The following is a 26,901-nucleotide window of genomic DNA, read 5'->3' as shown; positions in this document are numbered from 1 at the left end:
ACATTTCATGCTTATGGACTGGAAAAATTAATATTGTCAAAATGGCCATTCTGCTCCTAAGCAGTCTACAGATTCGACACCATTTCTATGAAATTTCCAATGCCATTTTTCAAAGAATTACAAAAAACTATTCTAAAATTTATATGGAACCAAAAAAGCCCAAATAGCTGAAGCAATCCTAAGAAAAAGAACACAGCCAGGGGCATCACATCACTCAACTTCAAACTATACTGTAAAGTTACAGCAGCCAAAACAGCATGGTACTGGTACAAAAACAGTCATATACACCAATGGAACAGAATAGATTACCCAGAAATAAAACTGCACACCTCTAACCATCTAATCTTTGACAAAATGGACACAAATAAGCAATGGGGATTTTTAATAAATCATGCTTGGATAACTGGCTATCATTATGCAGAAGAATGAAGCTAGACTCCTGCCTATCACCATATACAAAATTAAACTCAGCATGAATTAAAGACTTGGGACCTAAAACTACAAAAATCCAACAGGAAGCCTAGAAAATGCTATTCTGGACATTGGTCTTGGCAAAGAATTTATTACAAAGTCCTCAAAAGCAATTGCAATGAAGACACAAATTGACAAGTGGGACATAATTAAACTAAAGAGCTTCTGTGTAGCAAAATAGACTATCAACAGAATAAATGGACAACTTATGGAATGGGAGAATCTATTCACCAACTATGCATCCACAAAGGTCTAATATCCAGAATGTATAAGAAACTCAAACAATCTAACAAGCAAAAACAAAATAATTCGATTAAAAAGTGGGCAAAGGACATGAACAAATACATCTCAAAAGAAGACACACAAGCAGCCAATAAACATATGAAGGAAATGCTCATCATCACTAATCATCAGACAAATGCAAATCAAAATGACAGGGAAATATTGTCTCACACCAGTCAGAATGGCAATTATGAAAAAGTCAAAAAATAACAGACATTGGTGAGGCTGCAGAGAAAATGGAATGCTCATACACTATTGATGGGAATGTAAATTAATTCAGCAGTGCAAAGCAGTTTGGAGATTTCTCAAAGAACCAAAAATAGAATGATCATTCAACACAGCAATCCCATTACTGGATATACACCCAAAGGAAAAGAAATCATTCTACCAAAAAGACACGTGTGCATGTATGTTCATTGCAGCACCATTCACCATAGCAAAGACACGATAGGTGTCCATTGATGGTGGATTGGATAAAGAAAATGTGGTACATATATATCATGGAATACTATGCAGCCATGAAAAAGAATGAAATCATGTTCTTTGCAGCAATATGGGTGCAGCTGGATGCTATTATCCTAAGCGAATTAATGCAGAAACAGAAAACTAAATGCCATATGTTATCACTTATAAGTGGCAGCTAAACATTGGGTAACGTGGACATAAAGATGAGAATAGTAGACACTGGGAGCTACTGGAGTTGGGAGAGGAGAAGGGTTGAAAAACCACCTATTGGGTACTATGCTCACTACTTGGGTGATGGGACCAATTGTACCCCAAACCTAAGTATCACGCAATATACTTATGTAACAAACCTGCACATGTATTCTGTCAATGTAACATAAAAGTTGATGTTTTTTTAAAAAAGAATTCACTAGAGCTGGGTACAGTGGCTTATGCCTGTAATCCCAGCACTTTGGGAGGCCGAGGCAGGTGAATTATGAGGTCAAGAGATCGAGACCATCCTGGCCAACATAGTGAAACCGTGTCTCTACTAAAAATATAAAAATTAGCTGAGCATGGTGGCACACACCTATGGTTCCAGCTACTCGGGAGGCTGATGCAGGAGAATCGCTTGAACCTGGGAGGCAGAGGTTTCAGTGAGCCGAGATCGTGCCACTGCACTCCAGACTGCAACAGAATAAGATTCTTTCTCAAAACAACAACAGCAACACAGAATTCCGTTGAAGAAAGCTGTTTTGTTGGAGCAATGGGGATAAAAACCAAATTGGAATGGAACCTAGGTTGCTGACAACAGCCAATTTTTTTCGACTCTGGGTGGTAATTATACTAGTGTTGGGTTATGTGTGATCTATTTTATAGTATCAACAGAGGGGAAACAAAACCTGTCATTTGAGATAGTGAGCGCAGACACTCTTAGGAGAAATTTGCTTTAAAATGAAGCACAAAAATGGGATGGTAGTTGGAGGGGAAGATAAAGAATACATTTCTTCTTTTTTTTTTTTTTTTTGAAAACGGAGTTTCGCTCTTGTTGCCCAGGCCGGAGTCCAGTGTGCAGTCTTGGCTCACTGCAACCTCTGCCTCCTGAGTTCAAGCGATTCTCCTGCCTCAGCCTCTCGAGTAGCTGGGATTACAGGTATGTACCACCACACCTGGCTAGTTTTGTAGCTTTTAGTAGAGACAGGGTGTCTCCATGTTGGTCAGGTGGTCTGGAACTCCCGACCTCAGGTCACCCATGCACCTGCAGATGTGAGCCACTGCGCCTGGCCAAGAATACTTTTTTTCATGATGAGCTTGGGCAACATAGTGAGACCCTGTCTTTACAAAAAAAAAAAAAAAAAAAAAAAAAAAAGCTGGGCGTGGTGGCAAGCACCTGTTGTCCTACATACTTGGGAAGCCAAGCAGGGAGGATTGATTCCATCACCAGATTGAGGCTGCAGTGAGCTATGATTTTGCCACTACATTCTAGCCTGGGCAGCAGAGTGAGTTTCAATGGTCATCAGTACATGTGTGTTTTAAGTAGGGAGACTGTCAGTATGCATGCAAAATCCCACGATATATGTGCTAAGTGAATACATATAATGTGATCTTTCATTTTGAAGTATATGCAGTGTAGAAAAATAAGTTTTAGGGGAAAATGCCTGGTTGTGGCATGATGCTATATTTAGCATTGTTTAATACTACATAGGATGATTTGACTCTGTCAGCATTTAATCTGCATCTTTTGGGCTGATGATACAAATGTCTAAGAATGACATAGATTAGGCAGGTTTAATCAAAGTTCAATGTCAAATATATAAATGTTTAGGAAGATTGGAAATAGAACATAGGATAGCATCAATGGTATATGTGTATATGTATGTATAAGCACCTACAATGTAGGAAGACTACTCAAAGCTGGGCAGATGTAGCGATCAGTCAGGCAGAGCTTCTGCCCTGGAGAGAGTTCATAGTCTATTTGAAATTCTGTGTTGTGACTAAGTGTACACCTAGCAGAATGGAATGAAGGTATAAAGAAAGGGCATTGGAAACATAAAGGGAAAAATGACCAATTTTGACCAAGGAGATCCAGGAAGTCGTTGTACCTCATTTAAGCTGAACCTACAAGGGGCAGACTTTTCAAAAGGATGGGGGGTGGGGCCAAAGTGATCCTTCAGAACTTTAGTGAGAGCATCAGCAAAGGAATAGCTGTGCAAAGGTGGTCCAGGTCTGGAGTTGCTGGGGTGAGAGATGGGGCTAGGAAGTCACCTTGACAATAGGATGCTGAGCATCTTGGTGACCATGTGGAGCCATTGTGTGGGACTCTAGGGAACTGGAAGCCATCAGCTGCTTTAAGAAGAGTGACAAAAATTTTACTTGTGTTTAAGAAAGATCCTTCTAGAGACAGAGTAAGAATGAGCTGGGGAAAACTGGAGGAAGAAGGCAAAGTGAAATGTGAGGAACTGTAAGAAGGTTGTAACAAGTAAATCAGCACAAGGCAGAGAACGGGACAATGCAGTAAGAGTTGGCCATGTGGACTTGTGACTGGTTGTGGAATGGGTTCTGAGGGACAGGGAGAAAACAGCTGATCCTTGTTCACATTTGGGTAGATGTGCTCCCAGTGACCATGTATTGAAGTTACCCTCTAAATCTGGGAGTCCAAGTCAGAACCCTGGGGCTGTGCTCTTCCTTGTTCAGGTTCCTGCTCTAGAATCCATCTTTGCTCACTCCTTTGTGTATTTAGGGCCATTTGTGTATTTGATTATCTCTCTCCTTAGAATGTAAGAGCCTTTGAGGTTTAGGACTATAATTTTCTGAATTTGTTAATCTGTCATAGCACCTAGCACCACATTTTATGCATACTTAATCTCAAATATTTTTAAATTTAAAATTAAAACATGATTTTGAGGTTACTGATGATCACTGGATCATTGGATTATTAAATGACTTAAAGAAGGATAAATTGGTTTGGTAGAGATTACTGAGGAGACTGTAAAAATTGGAGGGGCTAAGTGGCAGGAGATCTTAGAACCAGACTTTGGTTATTTTTTGCTGTGTAACAAACAACCCTAACACTTAGTAGCCTAAATAGCAATTTGTGGTTTATCATGATTCAGTAGGTTAGGAATGCAGGCAGGGCTCAGCTGGATGGTTTTTCTGCTCCACATTGTGAGTGTCAGTTGGAGCCGTCAACTTGGCTGCTGCATTCAGCTGGCAATTGGGCTGGGTTGGAAGTTCCTAGAAGTCTTCATTTACATTCCCCAGCTCTTCTACATGCCCTCCTTTCTCTACCTGGCTCCTTCACAGCACAGTGGTCTCAGAGTAGTTGGATTTCCTATATGGCAGCCATCATCCTAGAGGGTCCTCTCCCTGTACAGGAAAGCAGAGCTGCAGATCTTATAAGGCTCAGTCTTGGAAGTTACACCATCACTTTAGCCACATTCTACTGATCAGAACAAATCACAGGGCCAGCCCAGTTTTAAGGAGAGGACTCCACTTTTTCAAAGGAAGAGGGACAAAGGATTTGTAGTCATCCTTAATCCAGCATGCAGACATTCAGTCTGCCATGGGCTGGTGGTATGATTTTGGATAAGTTATGTGAAATCTTCTAGCTGACATAATATCAATGTTATTGGGTACTATGAGAGAAAGAGATGGTAGGGCACAATACCCCAATATATAATAGTTATAGCTACTGTTATTACTATTGTCTTACGCTCTTAAAGGATAAATACAATGAATATTGGAAAGAGGATGTTTGTTGGATTTGACATTTAAGAGACTTTGAGTGACGGCTTAGTTTTGGAGGACAGCAGTTTCAAGGTAAGGAGCAAAAGCTAGTGGCAAAAGTTAGGCTATAAGTGGATTTGAGGGTAGCAAGTGCAGCTGGTCAATGAAAAGGGAAATCCTGCTGTCATGTGCCAAAGGGGCAAGTGGAGAGGTAGAAATGAACAGGAGATAATTGTTGAGGGCAGAGTTTTAAAAAGGCTTTTAAAGATTTTACAGAATTCCTGTTCAGAATGCTGTGAATATAAGCCAGAAAGCCACTGGGGTTGGCTTTCATAATGGTACCCCAACTCTTTACTGACTCTGTTCTTGCCTGCTGACAGGGCTGTCTTGTCCTCACTTCCCATAGTCTTCCTCTAGTTGGAGACAGACTTTTAAAGAACATGTAGCTCCTCTAGATTTTTAAGGCTTGGCCTCAATTTCAGAGCACCATGAATTCTTAGCCTATAAGTTACATAGCTGGAGGTTCCAAAACTCTCAAAAGGTTTATGCATTTCAAAAAGGTTATAAAAGAAAGCACTCTTTTATATAACCTGGAAGGTAATTGTGATAAAAACCTATCTTATATATGAATTTGAGAGTAATTATAGCATGGCTGGGGCCAGAATCAAATAATCAGAGTTATTAGGGACACTGCCAGGTACCTAGTTCCCATGCTCAGGTGTGGGTAATACAGAGACAGGGCAAGGTCAGGTTAGGGCAGGGGTCAAGACATGTGGCAGGCATGGGCCAAGACACAAAATAAAGTTGTCAGGTCAGAGGGATGTCAAAACCAGGAGCATCAAGATAGGCAGAGATAATGGAAGTAAAGGAATGTTAGTCCCTGGTTGCATTTAAGTCCAGATAATACCAGATTTTATTGCTTGAAGAAGATGTGTGGTTCTACTGAGAGTCTCCTTTTGCCTTCCAGTCCTGTACCTTGATTTTTCTCTTTTCTCTAGTTATGAGTACATCCCTCCATTACTTGGCTCATTCTAAAAAGTATTTAAGACCATTTACAAAAACAGAGTATGCAATGAGACAAAAACACATGACAGGAATTTTGTGTGAATGCAGCATAAAGATAGAATAGAAAAAGAAGATTAAGCCAAGGGGAGCTGGTAAACAAAATGCACACCATACTTTCTTGTTCACTTGTCGAGCACACACTTACTTCTGAGCTCCCTAGCTGCCAGGACAAAAAGGAAAAATTGTCACTTACACTGTTTGCAGTGTTCAGAAACTTAAACACAAGCAGAATACTCAGGATGAGTAAGATAGTAAACAATGTCTTCGCTATAATTTTTATGGATTCATAAAATTTTTATGTCTAAGAAAATGTGTATCAAGATGTTAATCAGATAGTGGGGTTTGTTTCCTTCATTTGGCTTATTTAGGTATTCTAATTACTTGAAAACTTTTTTAAGGTTTTCAAAATAATAAAATCTATATACCAATTTCGTTTTTGGAAAACTGCAAGTTTGGTCATTTTCAGCTGATATTCCCCTAGATGGGGAGAGGATGCCAAGTGTTGTCATCCCCCATTATCCACTGTTTTACTCTATTGCCATTGGAAGAAACCTGTTAGGAATGACATGGGCCTGTTTACAGCTTTTATTGAATTTCCATAAACTTTTGGCCCCACGGATGAGAATCTGTCATGAACCAATAGGTATGAACTCACCGTAGACCCCGAGGTATTGTGACACTTACATAAGAACCTGGGACTTCCTTCTCTCATTTGTGTCTCTCATTTCTAGTAGACATCCTACAAAAATGTAATTAGCTTATAACCAGCAACAAACCACCTTGATCAGTTAACTAGAAATGCATTTATTTAACTTAGAGAGCACACCAAGAAATGACATACAGCTAGTTCAAAAAGTAATATTTCATTGAGTTTCGATCCATCTGTTTTGTTTTGTGGCCAAGGTAGGCACTCAATCCATTACTCTAAAAAATCTGAAAATTAACCTTGCATTAGGCCAAGCCACCAGAAAGCTACATACATAGGATGCATTGTTTTATTAATTTTGACTGAATTTTTCTTTATAATCATACCAGTCGACACTGAAAAAACATTCAGAGAATGTTCATTGCAGCATTTTTTTCTTAATAGTCAGAAAAACTAACCGGAAGTAGGGAAATGGCCAAACAATTAGGATATATAAATTCTGTGGAATAATATGCATTTGTTAAAAAGAATGTGGTAGATCTCTATGTCTTGACATGCAAAGATTTCAAAACCAGAGGTCCTCAAACTTTAGTGTGCATCAGAATCATCTGCAAGCCTTGTTAAAACACAGATTGCTCGGCTTCCCAGTTTCTGATTCAGTAGGTTCGCTAAGGAGTAGAGCAGGAAGAATTTGTATTTCTAAACAAGTATTAGGAGATAATGATGCTGCTGATCTGGAGTCCACCTGTTGATAACAACTATTCCAAAACAGTGTTAAAGGAAAAATACCAAGTTGCAGATTATTGTGCACAATATAGTCCTAGCTACAATGAATCTTTGCATATTTGAATGGACATAAACTCATGGAAGAGGGCTCAAAGGATATACATCAAATGGTTAACAGTGCTTTCCTATGATGAGGGGAGTAATTTTGCTTTTTCTATACTACTGTATTATTTAAATATTTTATTCTAAGGATATATTTATATGTTACTTGTGTTAAAAAGATAAATTACAAAAACAGGAAGAGTGCACACCCATTTTGCTCTACTCTCAGAACTGGTTAAGTGTGCTCAGTAGTTCTAATAAAAATAGGACTAGAATTTGGATGAGAAAGACTGATCGTGATAGGATGTCTACTGGATCAAAAACCAGAGATTTTAAAAAATGATAGGGTTTAGAGCAATAGAATTAAAGTTTTACTTTGAATTTTGCTCATTTCTCAGACTCTGGACACAGCGGGCTTAGATCTGATATATTTGCTTTTCTCTGAGCCTGTTCTGCCAGATTTTGGATTAGATTTTTCTAGTCTTCGGCTTTAACTTCATGTTGTTTTAAAACCATAGTGTCCACCAGCACGCAGTTTCGGCTCCTGTCCTTGCTGCCCTGTACCGTATGGAAGCCCTCCATTGCCTGGCAATCACTGCTAGAGCCGCTTTCTGCGTTTCCTCCAACTGTGGCAAGCTGGTTGGAATGGGAGTTTAGGAAAGGGCATAGCAGGTTTTGAGAGGGTTGGAGCTGTGACCCCAGAGAAAGAGTACTCAACAAGGGAGCAACAACTGATGGCTAGCCATTGCATGAACTCACGCATGTGGTCTTTTTCACTGTGTCTCGTCAGCCTTTTGGAGTTGGATTTGGATGGTAAACATGAGAGAAAGGAAGAAAAGTATTTTATTCCAACAACCACTACAGCTAGTTGCATAACCATGGAGTTGCGCTTCACCATTTACACAGCATATCCACATGTAATATCTAAGTTAATTCTCAGACCTTGAAAGGCAATGGTATATTTATTTGCCAGATACAGAAATTGGAGCCTATACGGAATGCTACTACATAGCAGCTTTGGAAGTCACATGCCAGTTTTGTAACTTAGTTTCAGGAGTTCAGAAATGGGAAAGACTTCTTCCTTTTCTCTTCAGATATTGTTTTAGTATTTGCTAATGGAGTAAAGAAATGGGTGGGGCACAGGGAATGCTGAAGTGGTGAACATTTAGCCTTTATCTGGAGCCTTTAACGGGAAACCAACATAATCTTAAAATAAATGTTATTTTGTTTTTAAATAATATACACATTTCCTTCAACAAAATGGAATCATATAGGTAGCTCATAAATCTCTTGCATAGGGGCCTCTGGTGCCTACAGATATAGATAAATCACACCGAGAGAATGCTGAGCCATGAAATGACTCTGTTAACATGTCATCTGTCTAGAATAGATTTTCAAATCTCCAACAGAAGGGTCTCAATTATGAAGGGAGGTCACCTAGCAAAGCTGATACTTTGATACTTGATACTTTTAACTTCCTCCATCTGCTGCCTTTGCCTAAGTGTGGAATGTGGCCCAGTGCCTAGAGTACAACATGGTCTAATGGCTGATAGTCATTGTAATTAGTGATTTTAACTTGGAGTGAACTCTGAAGCTCCTCGAGCTGTGCTATCTTATGAAAAGTCATATATCAGTGCTACTTGTCTGGTCTTATAAAGGAATTCTGAATATTGCTTATTGTTATAATGAAAATTTTAAGCACAAACACGCCAAATTTACTGAATTCTTGCTTTATGCCCAGCACTGCCTGATACCACAGTGGGCCTTGGAAACATTCCCAAAATGGCTTTTGTTTTTAAGTTACTGTGAATGCAGTCTCAGAATTTGAGGTGAGGACTAGTAGGTTCGAGTGGTCTATTTGTATTCAGGTTTCAGTATACAATAATATGAAAATAGCTCTTCGCATCCAGTAAACTGGCAGATGCCAACTGACTGGTGAGGGACTGTTTTATTTCTGCATTTTATCTTACCGCTTCTAACCCATGACATCCCTCTTTCTAAATAGGAACAGAAGAGAAACATTTTTTTTTTTAACTTGGCCTGTGGAATAGTCCAGTGGTTCTCAAAGCTTGGTCTCTGAACCAATAGCATCAACATCATCACTTGGGAACATGTTAGAAATGCAAATTCACAGGCCCTAGCCTGGATTTACTGAATCAGAAACTCGGAGTGGGGCCCAGTGATCTGTGTTCTAACAAGTCCTGTGGGTGCTTCTGAGGCTCACTCAAACTTGAGAATCCTGGCATAGCTCATCTCAAACCTCTCTGTTACTGCCTTGGTGTGACCCTCATCAACTTAGACCATTGGAACAGTCCCCAGCTGGTCTCCCTACTTGCAGAGTTAACCTGTCCAGTCTGTTCTCCACATAAGTTGGCCTTCTTAACGAAATACTGATATTTGTCTCGTCACCAGTGGAGTACTCAACACTCTAGAGGGAACCCAAGTTTTCCTCCTTTACTTACTCACAAAGAGTAGACCAAGGCAAAGAATTCAATAGACCACGGTAGTGATAGGCCATGTAGAGGTGGCAGTGGTAACTGGTGTGGTTTGAATGTATCCCCCAAAACTATGTGTTGAGAACTTAATCCCCCATGCAGCAGTGTTGGGAGGTGGGGCATAATGAGAGGTGAGTGGACCATAAGGGCCATAAGGTGTATTAATGCTATTATTGCAGGAGTGAGTTCTTTATAAAAGGACGAGCTTGGTCCTCTTCTGTTTTTCTTTTGCCTTTCTTTGCCCTTTTGCCATGGGATGATGTAGCAAGAAGGCCTTCAGTTTTGTACATCTCAGAGTACCATTCAGGTATAATGAACAGAAAATGTATTAGCTTGTGAGCACCAGTGTCTGGCATTCTGTTGCAGCAGCAAAAACCAGACTAAGACAGTAACCATTATGGGAAGGAGTATTGGATCAATTTCTCTTTCTCCCTTTTCTTTCAGATGGGTTGGGTTGGGTGGTGTATATGTGTTTCCCTTAGGGTCAACTGTATTTGCCACTTGAGACTTAAGATCAAGAGGGCCAAGATTCCAAAGGGAAGGATCCAAAGAAACTACTCAGCCTGGAGCCAAGGCCAAAAGGATACTCTGAGCAATCTATAGTCTGGCCTGTCTCACCCAATGACCATGTAGAGATTTGAGGTCAAAGCCTCAACTGATAATTAAAAGTGATTTAGCTTGGAGCAACCCATCTGTATTTCTGTTTGGGGAAATGGAGGCAAAACTAGGGATCTCAGAATGCTGAGATCCTTCTGAGATCCTGGGTCCTTGCTTATATTGTCCCAGTAAGTCTAGGAACTTCCTCTTGTCTTACATCTCTGGATGGCCACTGCTGCTTAAAGGATGAAGTTTAGATCTCTTGTTACAGCCTAGAAAGCCTTTCATACTCTAGTTCCTGATTATTTTCTCTTGACTCTGCCTAATGTATCCTGCTCTCCAGCCATATCAAATTAAGTCTCTGAAGAAGACATACTCTTTCATTGTTCTTCATATGTTATACATACTATGTCCTCTGCCTGGGATGCTCATTTCTTCCTTGCTCTCATGTACTTCATCTCCAATATTCCCCTTGGACCTGCCACTATCTACATGGTGACCATCCTTCAAAACTTAGTTCATATGTCACTTCCTCCGTGAAACCTTCCTCAAACCCAGCAAGCAGGTTTGGACTCATGTGTATTTATCACATAAAGTTGGTCTAATAAACATTTTTTATGACGATTGCTTTATTCCTGGAATAAGACATTTCCAGGCTCAAAATGACTGCAATTCCCTACCCCATAGCTATTTTTTTGGGGGGGGGGAGGAAGGCAGGAAGGAAGGGAAGAAGGACAGTAGGGAGGAAGGAAGGGATGAAGGAAGGAAGGAAGGGAGGAAGCGGGGAGGGAGGGAGGGAGGGAAGGGAAGAAAGGAAATCAAGCATTGAAAGAGACGTTGCCGACCTGGATCTAGAGGTTTACAAGTTGATTTCTTTTTTTTTTGAGAGAAGAAAAGAAAAAAAATAATAAGTAAAGAGGAAGAAAGAGGAAGAGAAAGAGGGAGAGTAAATGGAAATATTGCTTTATTTTGAAAAAAATTGGGTATTAATAATGGCCAATCAATGTTTCATTTAAACTAATGGGTAGGTGTGATGTGGTATTGACAAGAATGTATATTTTCTGTATTTGAAGTGGGGAGCTCTATAGATATTTATTAAGTTTACTTGTTCTGGATCTGAGTTCGAGTTCTTGATATCCTTATTAATTTTCTGTCTCATTGAATCTAAGTCTCCTATCTGGGTGTTACGATGGTTAGCTCTTGTTGTTGCATTGATCCTTTTACCACTATATCTTTGTTGCTTTAAAATCTATTTTATCCGATACGAGAATTGCAACTCCTGCTTTTTATTTATTTATTTATTTTGCTCTCCATTTGGTTGGTAAATCTTTCTCCATTTGTTTTGAGTCTTTGTGTATCCTTGCATGTGAAACAGGTCTGGATGTAACATAACGTTGGATTTTGGCTGTGTCTTTTGATTGGGAATTTAGTCAATTTAAATTTAGGGTTACTGCCATTTGATGTTGACTGGCTGTTTTATCCATTTGTTGGTGTAAATTCTTCTTTATGTTGGTGCTCTTTACTTTTTGGTGTATTTTTAGAAAGGCTAATACTGGTTGTTTCTTTCTGTGTGTAATGCTTCTTTCAGAAGCTCTTGTAAAGCAGGCCTGGTGGTAATAAAATCTCTGAGTTCTTGCTTGTTCATAAAATATTTTATTTTTCCTTCAGTTGTGAAGCTTAGTTTGGCGGGATATGAAATTCTGGGCTGAAGGTTCTGTTCTTTGAGGATGTTGAATATTGGCCACCACTCTCTTCTGGCCTGTAGAGTTTCTGCCGAGAGATCTGCTGTAAGTCTGATAGGCTTGCCTTTGTGGGTTATCTGACCTTTCTCTCTGGCTGCCCTTAGTATTTTCTCCTTCGTTTCAACCCTGGTGAATCTAACCATTATGTGCCTTGGGGTTGCTCTTCTTGAGGAATATCTTTGTGGTGTTCTCTGTATTACCTGGGGTTGAATGTTGACCTGCTTTGCTAGTTTAGGAAAATTTTCCTGAATAATATCCTGAAGGGTATTTTCCAGCTTGGATTCATTCTCTCCATCGCATTCAGGTACACCTATCAAACGTAAATTTGGTCTTTTCACATAGTCCCACATTTCTTGGAGACTTTGCTCCTTCCTTTTTATCCTTTTTTCTCTAATCTTTTCTTCATGTTTTATTTCATTAAGTTGGACTTTGACCTCTGATATCCCTTCTTCTGCTTGAACAATTCGAGTGTTTAAACCTGTGCATACTTCTCGGAGTTCCTGTATTGTATTCTTCAGTTCCATTAATTCACTCATACTCCTCTCTAAGTTGTCTATTCTCAATAGGATTTCATCAAACCTTTTTTCAAAGTTCCTAGTTTCTTTATGTTGGGCTACAACATGTTCTTTTAACTCACCGAAGTTTGTTATTATCCATTCCTTGAAGAGTGATTCTGTCATCAGGAGGCGCTCGTTCTCCATCAAGCCTTGTTCCATTGTTGATGTGGAGCTGTGATCATCTTTAGAGGGAGAGGCATTCTGACTTTGAGTATTCTCAGCTTTTTTACGCTGGTTTCTTCCCGTCATTGTGAATTTATCCTCCTGTTGTCTTTGAAATTACCAACTTTCAGATTAGGTCTCTTGAGTGGACGTCCAGGTTGTTAGTTCCCAGGGCCAGAGCAGCGGCGTTAAAACTGATGGTGCTTTTCTGCCCAGGATTCTCCTGTCTGGCTTCCTTCTTGTTTCCGTAGTAGGCGACTCTCTACCCCATAGCTATTAATGAGAGACCTGGAGACTCCATTTTAAATGGGGAGAGCAGCTGGGGAAGCCATAGATGTGGAGCTGGGCCAACCAGATTTCCTTTCTTGGAAATTTTAACTGAGACGCAGAGGGTCATCCAATCAGTAGTGTGCATATGAGCTGAAAAGTTGGAAAGAGTTTGGCCTGGACTAGACTGGCCATATTAGACAGACATCAAGATGCATAAGCAGAGCAAACTAGGGAGGGGATGGGGGGTGGGGGGGGGAGAGAGAGAGAGAGAGAGAGAGACACACACACACACACACACACACACACCAAGCTGACTTTAGACAGAGAGAGGGCGAGAGAATGAGAGAGATACCGAGAGAGAGACCAAGCTGACGTTAGACATAAGTGAGACAATGATATCCAGGGATGAATCCACATTTCCGGCCTTTCTTCTTTTCTGTTCCCAGCTTTATTTACTTGAGGCCTGTCTGAATGTAATTTTGGGTTCTCAGATTCATTGGAATGCTTTATCCCTTTGCATCCTTAAATAAAACTCCTTTAACTCAAGCTTTTTGGAGCAGGTTTCTTTTCAGTGCAACCAGGAAAGCTTTGATTAGCACCAGGATTCTACTCACTGTGTTCTCACTTCCATATAGCACAGGGCCTGCTTTTAGTAGGCTCGGTAAATACTGGATGAGTGAACTAACACTATGCGGTAAAGATGCTGCAGAGCGCCCAGAAAATTATTCTGTAGAGTCAAAACCTCAGAGGCAGAGGGCTGTGTGAGGAAGAGAGGGAACTGACTACAAAGAGGCATGAAGCTACTGTTTGGAGTGATGGGATTGTTCTATATCTTGATTCTAGTGATAATTACATGACTCTGTATGCTTATCAAAATGCATAGAATTCTACACCTAAAAGGGTGACTTTTACTGTATGTAAATTACAACTTAATGAACTTAACCTAAAAAAGAATCATTGAAAATGAAAAAAAGAATGCAAAGTAAAATAATATTTTCTCTATAACACATTAATTTCCTAATAAAGCATCTCAATTTTGTTTTGCATTGTTTTATCCAATTCTTTTTTTCCCCCTTGTAACCATGGGATCCAGATAATAGAAATGTTGATTATGGAATATGATATTGCTTTTTGACTTGCTTGACATTGTTAAAAGTGTTGCTAAAATAGAAAGTACTATTTTCTACTTTCTAATTCTGAGTACCGATAAAAGCAAAATATTATGTTCAAAGAGAGATAAGTCCACATTTCTGAGCTTCAGCTTCTGCTAGGCTGTCATTTAATGTTGTTGCCTATTAACTATTTGATTTGAAAGCTTTAAATAATATTGCTTATACTCTCCTAAGCAGGCATCTCTTAGACTTAAGCATTGCTTCACAGGATATTTAAATAAGCTAATTGAAAACAATAACAACAATGACATTTTATGAAGGTTGCATTCCAAAATATATTTGGGAAATTCTAGCGTAAGCAACATGAGCACGTTTCTTTATTTCAAGACTTCCCGATGTCTTAGAATAGTCAGACATCAAGTTTCATCCACAATTTCCAGAGTTGGTATTTCTTTCCCATACCTTTGCTTTGGAACTTGATTTAATGGAATTGTTATTCCTACTATGACATTTTTTCATGTGTACTACATTCTAAAAATACTGTATGGTTGCATTCATTTTATTGTGTCTTATTTTTGAAAGACATGAATCTAGGGCCTCTTGAACTTTTTATTCATGTTTATGCTGAGTACTAGCTTACTTTAAAAACAAAAGTACTTGTGAGGAGGACTCATTAGCAGAGCATGAAAGGTTTTCCTGCCTTTTGACTTCTAAGGCACGTTTCTTTATTTGGGAATTGTTTTATGGTTTGCGTTGTACCATAAGCCCAGTAAAATCTATGCATAAAAAACAAAGCAAAATACCTGAGTTTAAACCAGTACTTGGCATTCTGTGGGGGTAAAGAAATACATTTGCACCTTAAATGATAGTGTTTATATTTTGCTCACACAGGAAAAGACAAAATAAAAACAAGCAACTCTTAATGATTCTGTATATAGTTATAGTGGTCATGGACCTTTAAATAGTCTCCATCATTATGAGAATTTTAAAAGCAGAATTTTTTAAACTTTACTAAATTCAAGCTGCTCTCCTGTCTGCAATGGCTGAGGACGTTAAAAGAACAGTTTCCATGACAGCCGGTGTCACCTCCTAGAAGGAATCATTCATAGATTACTTCTAAATTTTACTCCTAGAATAGCAATAGTCACTTTAGACAAATGAAATCGTGCAAAGAGCTAGTATCAGTTTCCCACCTATACCCACTTTCACCCAAGTCAGGAGGGGGTGATGTGGAATGGAACCTGGTGTGGGTCCAAGCCCTAAGTGAATTATTCCTAGTGTAGCCCCTTGAAATGGCAAATAAGTGGGCCACTTAGAGAACCTTTGAGTGAAACAAATTGGTCCTCTGTTATTTTTAGATTACTTATTCATAAAATCCAAGCTATATTAACTCTGGCTTCATGATGCACTAAATAATTTTCTAGCGTAGAACCCATAGGCTTATGGTTATCCAAGAGCCTCTAAAATCTACTTTGGTAAAATTGAGGAAACATTTTATATAGTATACAAACCCTGTAGCCTAACAGTCCTGTCGTGTTAATTGTACAGCTTACTGCTATAATTATTAATAGATTGTGAATTAGGGACATCTGGTCAATTATTAGAAACACAAAAATAAATCATGAAATTGTTATGAGAGCCTAAAGTGATGACCATCATAAAGGTAGGCAGGAATATTTTATATTTGGTCCTTCACAGGTAAATAATTTCATGTCTGCCTAATATAATCAATTACCTTTATTATAAATTTAATTCTTTGATCTTCATTTCCTTTTGTAGCAGCAATTTCCTATGTAAATTTCAGCAGCAGAAAAAGAATCAGGACCCTGTAATATAAAATGACTGTGTTTTTTGCTTTATAATGGATTTATGTAGATCATCATTCTCATTTCTGGTTTCTGTATAGTCTAGTCTAAAAGGCAAGGTGTTCCCCCACCCCAAGATATGGGCCATTTTATGGATTATACAATAAATGGACTCTAAAGGTAAATTGTTATTTTTCAAAACCAGCTGGTCAGGCAGGCAAGGCAGCTTAGATACAGTGAGTTCTGTTTTGCTCTAGTGGAAAATGCCATTCTGACAAGGTCAGTGCTGGGAACTGGTGTAATCCAGAAGCAGGCATGCAGCACCTGGGGGAGGCTGAGAAGGAGGCCCCTGCTCTGTCTGCTGTATCAGAGGAGTGCTGGAAATGCAGGGCTTCAGCAGCACCTAGAAGCCCAGGTTTAGCAGTAGGTTTAGGGGCTCCCGTAATCTGTATTAATGATTGTTACTGTTAGTCACATAATTACTAGTGTGTTTTTAGTGTATATTATGCTTTAAATAGCATTTCCCAAGAAACTAAAACATAGTGGTGTTTTTCACTGACCACAGCTGTCTTGGGGCAATCTCTTGAGCGGTCACCATCTATGACTGGTATAATGAATCATTAAATCAAAATACATCAGTTACTGGTTTTCAAAGAGAGTCTTGATTTCTGCATAATGTAACTTATATAAGGGTAACTGTATTGTTGCTGAGTGTGACTGCACAAAGAACTCACTGGGCACTGCTTTAACAAATGAAAGCAGGTCAAATGGATATGCGTCCTTTATAAATGGCTTCATCTATTCATTCAACTTAGGAAAGTTGAATTTCCTTTAGGCTAGTAATTTAAGGATAGCACTGCTGAGGACCAGGAATTTGTTTTTACCTGTATTGTTTCATCTGATTGTAAAAGTAATATATGCTCACTGAAAAAATAAAATACTACACACATGTATGTCTTACCAAGAATGAAATCTGCTGAAATCCTACCCCTCAGTTCCGCTGTCGCCAGTTTGCCATGCATCTTCCAGATATTTTCCATGCAGAATACATACATATGCATTTCTGCAATTTGCTTTTCCCCTGTAGCATTGAAGGGGATATGTATTTTAGAAGGACATTTTCTGATATACCGTGATAGAAATTAACTTTTCTATATATCAGATTTTAAAAATTATGGATGTGCCTGGAATGGGTTAAGATAGAAATATTTTCAGTGCCTATTTATCTCTGTAATATTCAAAATCCCTGAGAGACTATGGATAGTTTGTTAGATAGAATCAGAAAGAATAACTGCAGTACTAAGCTTTTTGCTACAGAGTGGGCTTCCAGTGCACAAAGCATTACAATTATTTGGAGACAATCTGTAGCCTTGGAAACAATATGGCAATAGTGACATCAGTAGCAATTATGTGTAATTTTTATCCCCAGTTTATCACCAAGGTAACCAGAGCAGGTCTCCCTGTTTGAAATTTTAAGAACGTCGTAGTCTTATAGACAGCAAGGATGTAGGAAAGGGTTATATTCAGAAATCCTTCTACAATTCATTCTACTTCCCTTATAAAACAGCTCTTTAGAATTCAAATAGCACATATCTATTTTTGGCAACAGCTGCAAGTTTTTGAAGCTATTAAATATAATTCCAAATATTGTAGATACTAAAAAGGGTTCATTCTAGTGCATAAATTTTTTTATCTTTTTACTGATACACAATGTTTGTGCATATGTTGAGGGACATGTGATATTTTGTTTTATGCATAGAATGTCTGATGATCAAGTCAGGATATTTAGGATATCTGTCCTCATGTGCCTTATAATTTTATGTGTTGAGAATATTCGAGTCCTCATTTCTAGCTATGTTGAAATGTACAATAACATTGTCACAAACTTTAGTAACCCTACTCTACTACCAAACATCAGAACTTACTCCTTTTACCTAACTGTATGTTTCTACCCATTAACCAACTTCTCTTCATTATCTCCCTAACCCCTGCCACACATACCCACATTGTTCTCAGCCTCTGGTAACTGTCATTCTACTCTCTACCTTCATGAATTCAACTTTTTTTGTTCCCACTTTTGAATGAGTACATGTGATATCTGTCTTTTGGTTTCCAGCTTATCTTACTTAATGTAATGACCTTCAATTACATCCTTGCTGCTGCAAATGACAGGATTTTATTCTTTTTTAATGGCAGAATAATATTCCATTGTGAATTCCATTGTGTGAATATATATTCCTCATTCATCTGTTGACAGACACTTAGGTTGATTTGATATCTTTGCTATTGTGAATAATGCTGCAATAAACGTGGGAGTGCCATGTATCCCTTTCATATATTGAGTTCCTTTCCCTTGGATAGATGCCCAGCAGTGGAATTGCTGGATTGTACTGTAGTTCTGTTTTTAGGTTTTCTGAGAAATCTCTTTACTATTTTCCCTAATGGCTGTTCTAATTTACATTCCCATCAATAGTGTATGAAAGTTCCCTTTTATCTGTGTCCTTGCCAGCACATTTGTTATTTTTTGTCTTTTTGATAATAGCTATTCTAATTGGGGTAAGAATAGCTATTCTAATTGGGGTAAGAATAGCTATATCTTATTGTGGTTTTTGTTTTGTTTTGTTTTGTTTTGGTTTTTTTGAAATGGAGTTTTGCTCTTGTTGCCATGCTGGAGTGCAATGATGTGATCTCGGCTCACAGCAACCTCTGCTTCCCAGGTTCAAGTAATTCTCTTGCCTCAGCTTCCCAAGTAGCTGGGATTACAGGAATATGCCACCATGCCTGGCTAATTTTGCATTTTTAGTAGAGACGGGGTTTCCCCATGTTGATTAGGTTGGTCTCAAACTCCTGACCTCAGGTGATCTGCCTGCCTCTACCTCCCAAAGTGCTGGGATTACAGGCATGAGCCACCGCGCCCAGCCTCATTGTGGTTTTGATTTGCATGTCCCTGATGATTAGTGCTGTTAAACATTTTTTCATATTACCTCTTGGTATGTCTTTCTGTGAAAAATATCTCTCTCTATCCTTTGCCCACTTTTAAAAAACTTTTAGGTTCAGGGGTACATGTGAAGGTTTGTTCCATAGGTAAACTTGTGTCATGGGGGTTTGTGGTACGGATTATCTCATCACCCAAGTATAAAGCCTACTATACAATAGTTACCTTTTCTTCTCCTCGCTCTCCTCCCACCCTTCACTCTCAAGTAGGCCCCAGTGTCTGTTGTTTTCTTCCTTGTGTTCATAAGTTCTCATCATTTAGTTCCCACTTATAAGTGAGAACATGCAGTGTTTGGTTTCCTGTTCCTACATTGATTTGCTAAGGATAATAGCCTCCAGTTTCATCCATGTTCTTGCAAAGGACATGATCTCATTCTTTTTTATGGCTACCTAGTATTCCATGATGTATATATACCACATTTTTTTAATCCAGTCTACAATTGATGGGCATTTAGGTTGATTCCATGTCTTTGCTATTATGAATAGAGCTGCAGTGAACATTTGTATGCATATGTCTTTATGGTAGAATGATTTTTATTCCTCTGGGTGTATATCCATTAATGGATTGTTGGGTTGAAGGGTAGTTTTGCCTTTAACTATCTGAGGAATAACCATACTGCTTTCCACAGTTGTTGAACTAATTTACACTCCCACCAACAGCGTATACATGTATGTTTCCTTTTCTCCAAAACCTTGCCAGCATCTGTTATTTGACTTTTTAATAATAGCCATTCTGACTGGTGAGATAGTATCACATTGTGATTTTGATTTGCATTTCTCTAATGATCAGTGATCTTTAGCTTTTTTTCTTATGATTGTTGGCTGCCCATATGTCTTGTTTTGCAAAGTGTCTGTTTATGTCCTTCACCCACTTTTTAGTGGGGTTGTTTGTTTTTCTCTTGTCAGTTTGTTTAAGTTCCTTATTGATGCTGGATATTAGACCTTTGTTAAATGTGTAGTTTGCAAATATTTTCTCCCATTCTTTTTGTTGTCTGTTTACTCTGTTGATAGTTTCTTTTGCTCTGCAGAAGCTCTTAAGTTTAATTAGATCCCATTTGTCAATTTTTGCTTTTGTTGCAATTTTGTCATGAAATTTTTGCCTGTTCCTCTGTCCAAGATGGTATTGCCTAGGTTGACTTCTGGGGTTTTTATAATTGGGTTTTACATCCAAGTCTGTTATCTATCTTGAGTTAATTTTTGTATATGGTGTAAGGAAGGGGTCCAGCTTCACTCTTCTGCATTTGACTCTTCAGTTATCCAACACCATTTATTAAATAGAGAATCTTTCCCCCATTGCTTGATTTTGTCAGCTTTGTCGAAGATCAAATGGTCACAGGTGTGTGGCCTTATTTCTGGGTTCTCTATTCTGTTCCATTGGTCTATGTGCCTGTTTTTGTACTAGTACTATGCTGTTTTGGTTACTGTAGCCCTGTAGTATAGTTTAAAGTTGAGTAATATGATGCCTCCAGCTTTGTTCTATTTGCTTAGGATTGTCTTAGCTATCTTGGCTCTTTTTTGGTACCATATAAATTTTGAAATACTTTTTCCTAGTTCTGTGAAGAATGTCATTTGTAGTTTGATAGTAATAGCATTGATTCTGTAAATTGCTTTGAGCAGTATGGCCATTTTTATCATATTGATTCTTTCTATCCATAAGCATGGGATATTTTCCCATTTGTTTGTGTTGTCTCTGATTTCTTTGAGCAGTGTTTTGTAATTTTCATTGTAGAGATCTTTCAACTCCCTAGTTAACTGTATTCCTAGGTATTTCATTCTTTTTGTGGCAATTGTGAATGGGATTGCCTTTCTGTTTTGGCCTTTGTCAGCTTGGCAGTTCTTGGAACTCTCCTGCCAAAAACAACAGAATAAATATTATTCTCATTGTCACATGGCACATACTTTAATATTGACCACATAATTGGACATAAAACAATCCTCAGCAAATGCAAAAAAACCAAAATCACACCAAACGCATTCTTGGACCACAATGCAGTAAAAATAGAAGTCAAGACTAAGAAAATTGCTCAAAATCATGTTTATACTCCTGAATGACTTTTGGGTAAATAATGAAATTGAGGCAGAAATTGAGCTTTTTGAAACTAATGAGAACAAAGATGCAACATACCAGAGTTTCTGGGACACAGCTAAGGCATCATTAAGAGAGAAATTCATAGCACTAAATGTCCACATCAAAAAGTTCAAAAGACCTCATGTTAACAACCTAACATCACAACTGAGAAGCAAGAATAAATCAGCCCCAAAGCTAGCAGAAGCTGAACTGAAGGAAATTGAGACACACACACACACAAACATTCAAAATATAATACATCCAGGAGTTGTTTTTTGAAAAAAATAATAAGGTAGGTCCTAGCTAGACTAATGAAGAAAAGAGAGAAGATCCAAATAAACACAATTAGAAATGATGAAGGGAATGTTACCACTGACCCCACAGAAATAAAAATAACCATCAGAAACTACTACAAATACCTCTCTGCCCACTTTTTAGTGGAATTTTTTGTTGTTATTTGTGTTCCTTGTGTGTTTGGCTATTAGTCCCTTGTCAGATAAATATTTTGCAAATATTTTCTCTCCCATTAGGCATGATGTATCTTTACTCTGCTGATTGTTTTCTTTGCCGTGCAGCTTTTTAGTTTAAAATCTTCCTATTTCTTTACTTTTGTACATTTTGCTTGTGATTTGAGGGTCTTAGCCATAATATCTTTGCCTAGACCATTGTCCCGGAGTGTTTCCCCTGTGTTTTCTTCTAGTAGTTTTATAGTTTGGGGTCTTAAGTTTAAGTCTTAAATCCATTTGGATTTGATTTTTGTGTATGTTGAGAGTTAGGTTTCCAGTTTCATTCTTCCACATATATATATCCAGTTTTCCCAGCACTACTTATTGAAAAGGTGACCTTTCTCCCTTCTCACTGAATGTTCTTAGCACCTTTGTCAAACATCAGTTAGCTGTAAATATGTGGTTTTATTTTGGGTTTATCTTTATTCTGTCCCATTGGCCTACATGATTTTGGTTTTTTTTTGTTGTTGTTGTTCATTTGTTTGTTTTGAGACAGAGTCTTGCTCTGTTGCCAGGCTGGAGTGCAATGGCATGATCTTGGCTCACTGCAACCTCCACCTCCCAAGTTCAAGCGATTCTCCTGCTTCAGCCTCCTGAATAGCTGGGACTACAGGTGCACACCACCACACCCAGATAATTTTTTGTGTTTTTTAGTAGAGACAGGGTTTTTCTACTAAATTGGCCAGGCTGGTCTTGAACTCCTGAACTTGTGATCCGCCTGCCTCGGCCTCCCAAAGTGCTGGAATTACAGGCATGAGCCACCACGCCTGGCCTTACATGGTTGTTTTTATACCAATACCATGCTCTCTTTGTTACTATAGCTTTGTAGTATATTTTAAAGTTAGGTATTATGATGTCCCCAGCTTTGTTCTTTTTGCTTAGGATTCCTTTGGGTTTTCAGGATCTTTTTTGATTTCATACAAATTTTAGAAGTTTTTTTCCCTAATTCTGTGAATTCATATTTTGATAAGGATGCGTTGAGTCTCTAGATTACTTTGGTTAGTATGATCATTTAAATAATATTAATGCTTCCAATCCCCAGGCCTTGGGTTGTGGGCTAGAGTGGGTGCAGTAGCAGTTCAGTGGGTGGAAAAGCCTATTTTTTTTTTTTTTTTTTTGAGATGGAGTCTTGCTGTGTCACCCAGGCTAGAGTGCAGTAGTGTGATCTTCGCTCACTGCAACCTCCGCCTCCCGGGTTCAAGTGATTCTCCTGCCTCAGCCTCTTGAGTAGTTGGGACTACAGATGTATGCCATCATGCCCGGCTAATTTTTTGTATTTTTAGTAGAGATGGGGTTTCACCATCTTAGCCAGGATGGTCTCTATCTCCTGACCTTGTGATCTGCCCACCTCAGCCTCCCAAAGTACAGGGATTACAGGCGTGAGCCACTGTGCCTGGTGGGAAAGCCTATTCTTAGGGTGTGAAAAAGCACTGAGTTGCTGAGGGGTCAGGGTTGCTATCTGTGATAGCCACCTAGGCAGGCAGGTTTGAGGCTCTGAGAAGTATGCCCTTTGGCTTCACTTTCCCCAGCATGTAGGACACTGTGTGGGCTAGAGTTCTGGGGATTCCAGTTTTCCGCTGAATCCAAGTGGCATTTCACCATTGCAGTTCTCTGGGTAGACTCAGGGGGATACCAGTGGTGTGCTCCCAAGATGCAGAGATGCAGAGGCTGTTGTGCCCTGGGCTAGGATGCAGTTTGGTGGGGGCTGGGCTCTCAGAATTGTGCTGTGCTGCCGGTGCCTGGAACTTTAGGGGTGTGTGGGACCCAGTGTGAGCTCCCTGCCAGGAGCTCTCTACTTCATTCTCAAGGCCTATAGGGATCAAGGGACTCTCTTGTGGCAAGGGTTATAGGAGCCTGAGATGAGAAGGCTCCCAGGGGATCCCAGCTGGGCTGTTGCCTTTGCCTCAGGTGTTTTCTGTCACTTCTTCTCTGAATTTAACATGCTTTCTTAGATGCTGTATTTAAAGTGTGACTCTCTACTTGCTATTTTTGTTCTTCTTTTTGCAGGAGTTCAGTGTCCTGTTCCTCTGGTCAGCCATCTTAAACCTCTCCCTGTAGTGCTTCAATTGTTGTGATGCTCTTCCCTGTTCGAATATCTCCTTTAGCTTTGAAGTGGTTATGGGACACACCTTTTTACAAAAACAGGAGAAAGGAGACAAATGGAAAGTCTTCTGGTCCTTTGTAAACCTCATACAGACTGGCTTATTCCTGAAACCAACTGCTATAAAGCTACAAGCCACTAACAACAATAATAATTGTCTCTTCCTAGATTGGAAGATTCTGCTCGGTTTGCTGTGTGGGTTAAATATCAGAAGGCTGGAGGTGGGCATTAGTACCTCTGGTTGAAATTGGCAGTTAAAGTGGCACATTACATTTGGATTTCTGGGTTATTCTTGATAAGTTTGGGTAAGTTGCATGCTGATTCTGAATGAGTGAATAAGTGGATGAGTGAATGCAAAGATGCATAGATGTACCTCATTGTGCAATATTGTATCAGTACAGTGGCTTCTCAGTTTTCCAAGAATCCCTTTTGTCCCATAGCTGAGCAGCTCTTAGGAATTCTTCACTCACATATGCTACTTCTAGTCCTTTCCATAAGTGGAAATCCATGGAACAAATACCATAACAATAACTACTCCACAGTTCTTTTCTGATCTAGGGTGGAAAATGTTGTGTCATATGTCTCTTCTTTTAAATCTGGGGGAAGAGACCAAAGGAGAGGCACAGAGGAAATGCCTCTCATGATGGAATCAATTTAAATGTCCAAATGAGCACTCTGTATGCACCAATCCTTGTATAGGGCAGTGAATCAAACATGGACATTCAAGGGTGCCAGAGTCTGATAGGGAAGACAGATAGGTCAATATAATTATCAGTTAAACCATATGACATTCCCTATATTCAAATGTTTTGACCTACCAAAAGCAGCAATCTCTGATGATTCAGCTCAATCCATGTCAGTATGACAGCTAAGATAATAGAGCTGTGTGTACATCCAGTAGGAGTGCAGAGAGGGGAGAGGCAGGCAGAGTGAGGACTCTGAAATGAAATATTTTTCAGGAGTTGAAACCTTCAAAACATTTTGGTGAACGATGGGGAAAACAGGGAGAAGAGGAAAGAGAGTGAATGGAAACTTTGGAAAATAATAAAAGCATGTATTTCCTGCAGAGAGTGGTCTACGTTGTTAAATTTGATTTTGTTTTTATGTTAAATATTTAAAACATACCAAAAAGCTTAAAAAACAGTGTAACCTCCCACATATTCAAAATAGTTTTTGAGAAAAGGAAATTCACACATTTGCTTAAACTCCTTTTCCTTTAGAAATAAGATGTCATAAAGGTAAAACACCGCTATCCTACTGGTCTCTCTCCTTTCCTGCAGATGACCATCACACTGAAATTGATGTGTATCTTTCTTACGCTTTTTAAAAAACTTTTATTGCATATGCATATACTCATAAAGTATGGTGTGATTGTTTTAAAATGTTATATAAACTGTCTCATACTATTATATTTATTATATTTTTATAAATATATTATAAATATTTATATTATAAATATATTTATATTATAATGTTATATAAGCTGTATGTCTCATACATATCCAGTTGTATGTTGCTTTTGAGTTGCTAAACATCATGTTTTGAAGATTTATCCATGTTGATGATTGCAGTTCTAGTTTATTCATTTTACTTGCTGCATAATGTTCTGTTGTTGGACTATGTCATGCTTTATCTATTAATGGCCATGTTCTTACTGATGGGTGGGCATCTATACTGTTATTATAATACAAATAATTCTCTACTTATCTTGCTGTGGACAAATATTAGAATTTCTCTAGAGGACATATCTAGAAGTAGAATTTTGATGTCAACTTAATCAGATATTAACTACATTCCAAAGGGTTTTTTGTCTTTACTAATTTGTAGGAATATCTTACATATTCAGGATACTAATATTTTATGTTTTATGTGTTGCAAATCTTTTCTCAGTCTGTGACCCCCATATTTTTGTTGGAGGGAGATAGAGTCTTGCTCTGTTGTCTAGATTGGAGTGCAGTGGTGCAATCTTGGCACCTCTGCTTCCCAGGTTCAAGCAATTCTTCTGCCTCAGCTTCCCAAGTAGCTAGGAACTACAGATGTGTGCCACCATGCCAAGATAATTTTTGTATTTTTTTTTTTTAGTAGAGACAGGTTTTCACTATATGTTGGCCAGGTTGGTCTCAAACTCCTGACCTCAGGTAATCTGCCTGCCGTGGCCTCCCAAAGTGCTGGGATTACAGGCATGAGCCACCATGCCCAGCCGTGATTTGTCTTTTAACTTTATGGGATTTATTCTTGAGCAAAAACTTTTAAGTTTAATGTCAAATTTATCAATCTTTTTGTTTTTGGTTATGCTTTTCATGTTATAGAAATCATTATATATGTTAAAGTCATAATGTTATTTTGTATTTTTAAAGTTTTGCTTTTCTCACACAAGGTCTTTAATTCATCTGGAATTTTAGATTTTTTTATATGACATGAGGGAGAAACCTAAGTCTGTCTTATATGAAAAGCCAATTGTTCCAATATCATTTACCGACTAGTGTTTTTTACCCACTGACTTATCATGTCACATCTACCATATATCTAGATCCCATCTATATGTGGATCTATTTCTGGACTTTGTGTTTTGTTCCATTGATCTGTTTGATAATCCTTGTGTGAATACCATACAGTTTGAATTATCATACTTTAATAATAATTTTTGATATTGTAAAGCAGGCCCCTTTAAATAAGCCAAATCTTGGAGTGTGGTCCAGATTTGAGGATGAGTGAGCAGAATTTCTATAGCAGCTAATAAGCAATGCAAAGGAAATGGATAGGTTTCTCCATTGCTCTGTTTTTGTTTTTTTTTTTTTGAGACGGAGTTTCGCTCTTGTTACCCAGGCTGGAGTGCAATGGCGTGATCTCGGCTCACCGCAACCTCTGCCTCCTGGGTTCAGGCAATTCTCCTGCCTCAGCCTCCTTCCATTGCTCTGTTTTATCTCATTGAACTATATCTGATGTGTACAGTTCTTGGTAGCCCCAACAGAGTAAGATGCCTTCTAAATCTGATTAACCTAAAGCTGGGGGCATGAATATTTGTCAATA

The 26,901-nt window shown here is 38.7% G+C and overlaps 1 protein-coding gene and 1 long non-coding RNA gene across 6 annotated transcripts in view; one reads left to right on the top strand and one right to left on the bottom strand.

Moving 5' to 3' along the window:
• MYO3B (myosin IIIB) overlaps positions 1 to 26,901 on the top strand; it is a 503,216-nt gene that overhangs the window by 89,326 nt on the left and 386,989 nt on the right. The gene's annotated exons all lie outside the window — the stretch shown is intronic.
• Positions 14,708 to 17,296, bottom strand: LOC144576797 (uncharacterized). Its single transcript, XR_013519324.1, has 2 exons — positions 17,164 to 17,296; positions 14,708 to 16,223 (listed from the first exon to the last, which is right to left on the bottom strand). It is a non-coding gene; the product is annotated as an uncharacterized LOC144576797 (long non-coding RNA).

This window comes from Callithrix jacchus, chromosome 6, assembly GCF_049354715.1.
Source record: "Callithrix jacchus isolate 240 chromosome 6, calJac240_pri, whole genome shotgun sequence".
NCBI classification, from domain to species: Eukaryota; Metazoa; Chordata; class Mammalia; order Primates; family Cebidae; genus Callithrix; species Callithrix jacchus.
The sequence above is the reverse complement of the archived record's forward strand: the minus strand, read 5'-3'. Positions and strand labels throughout refer to the sequence as shown.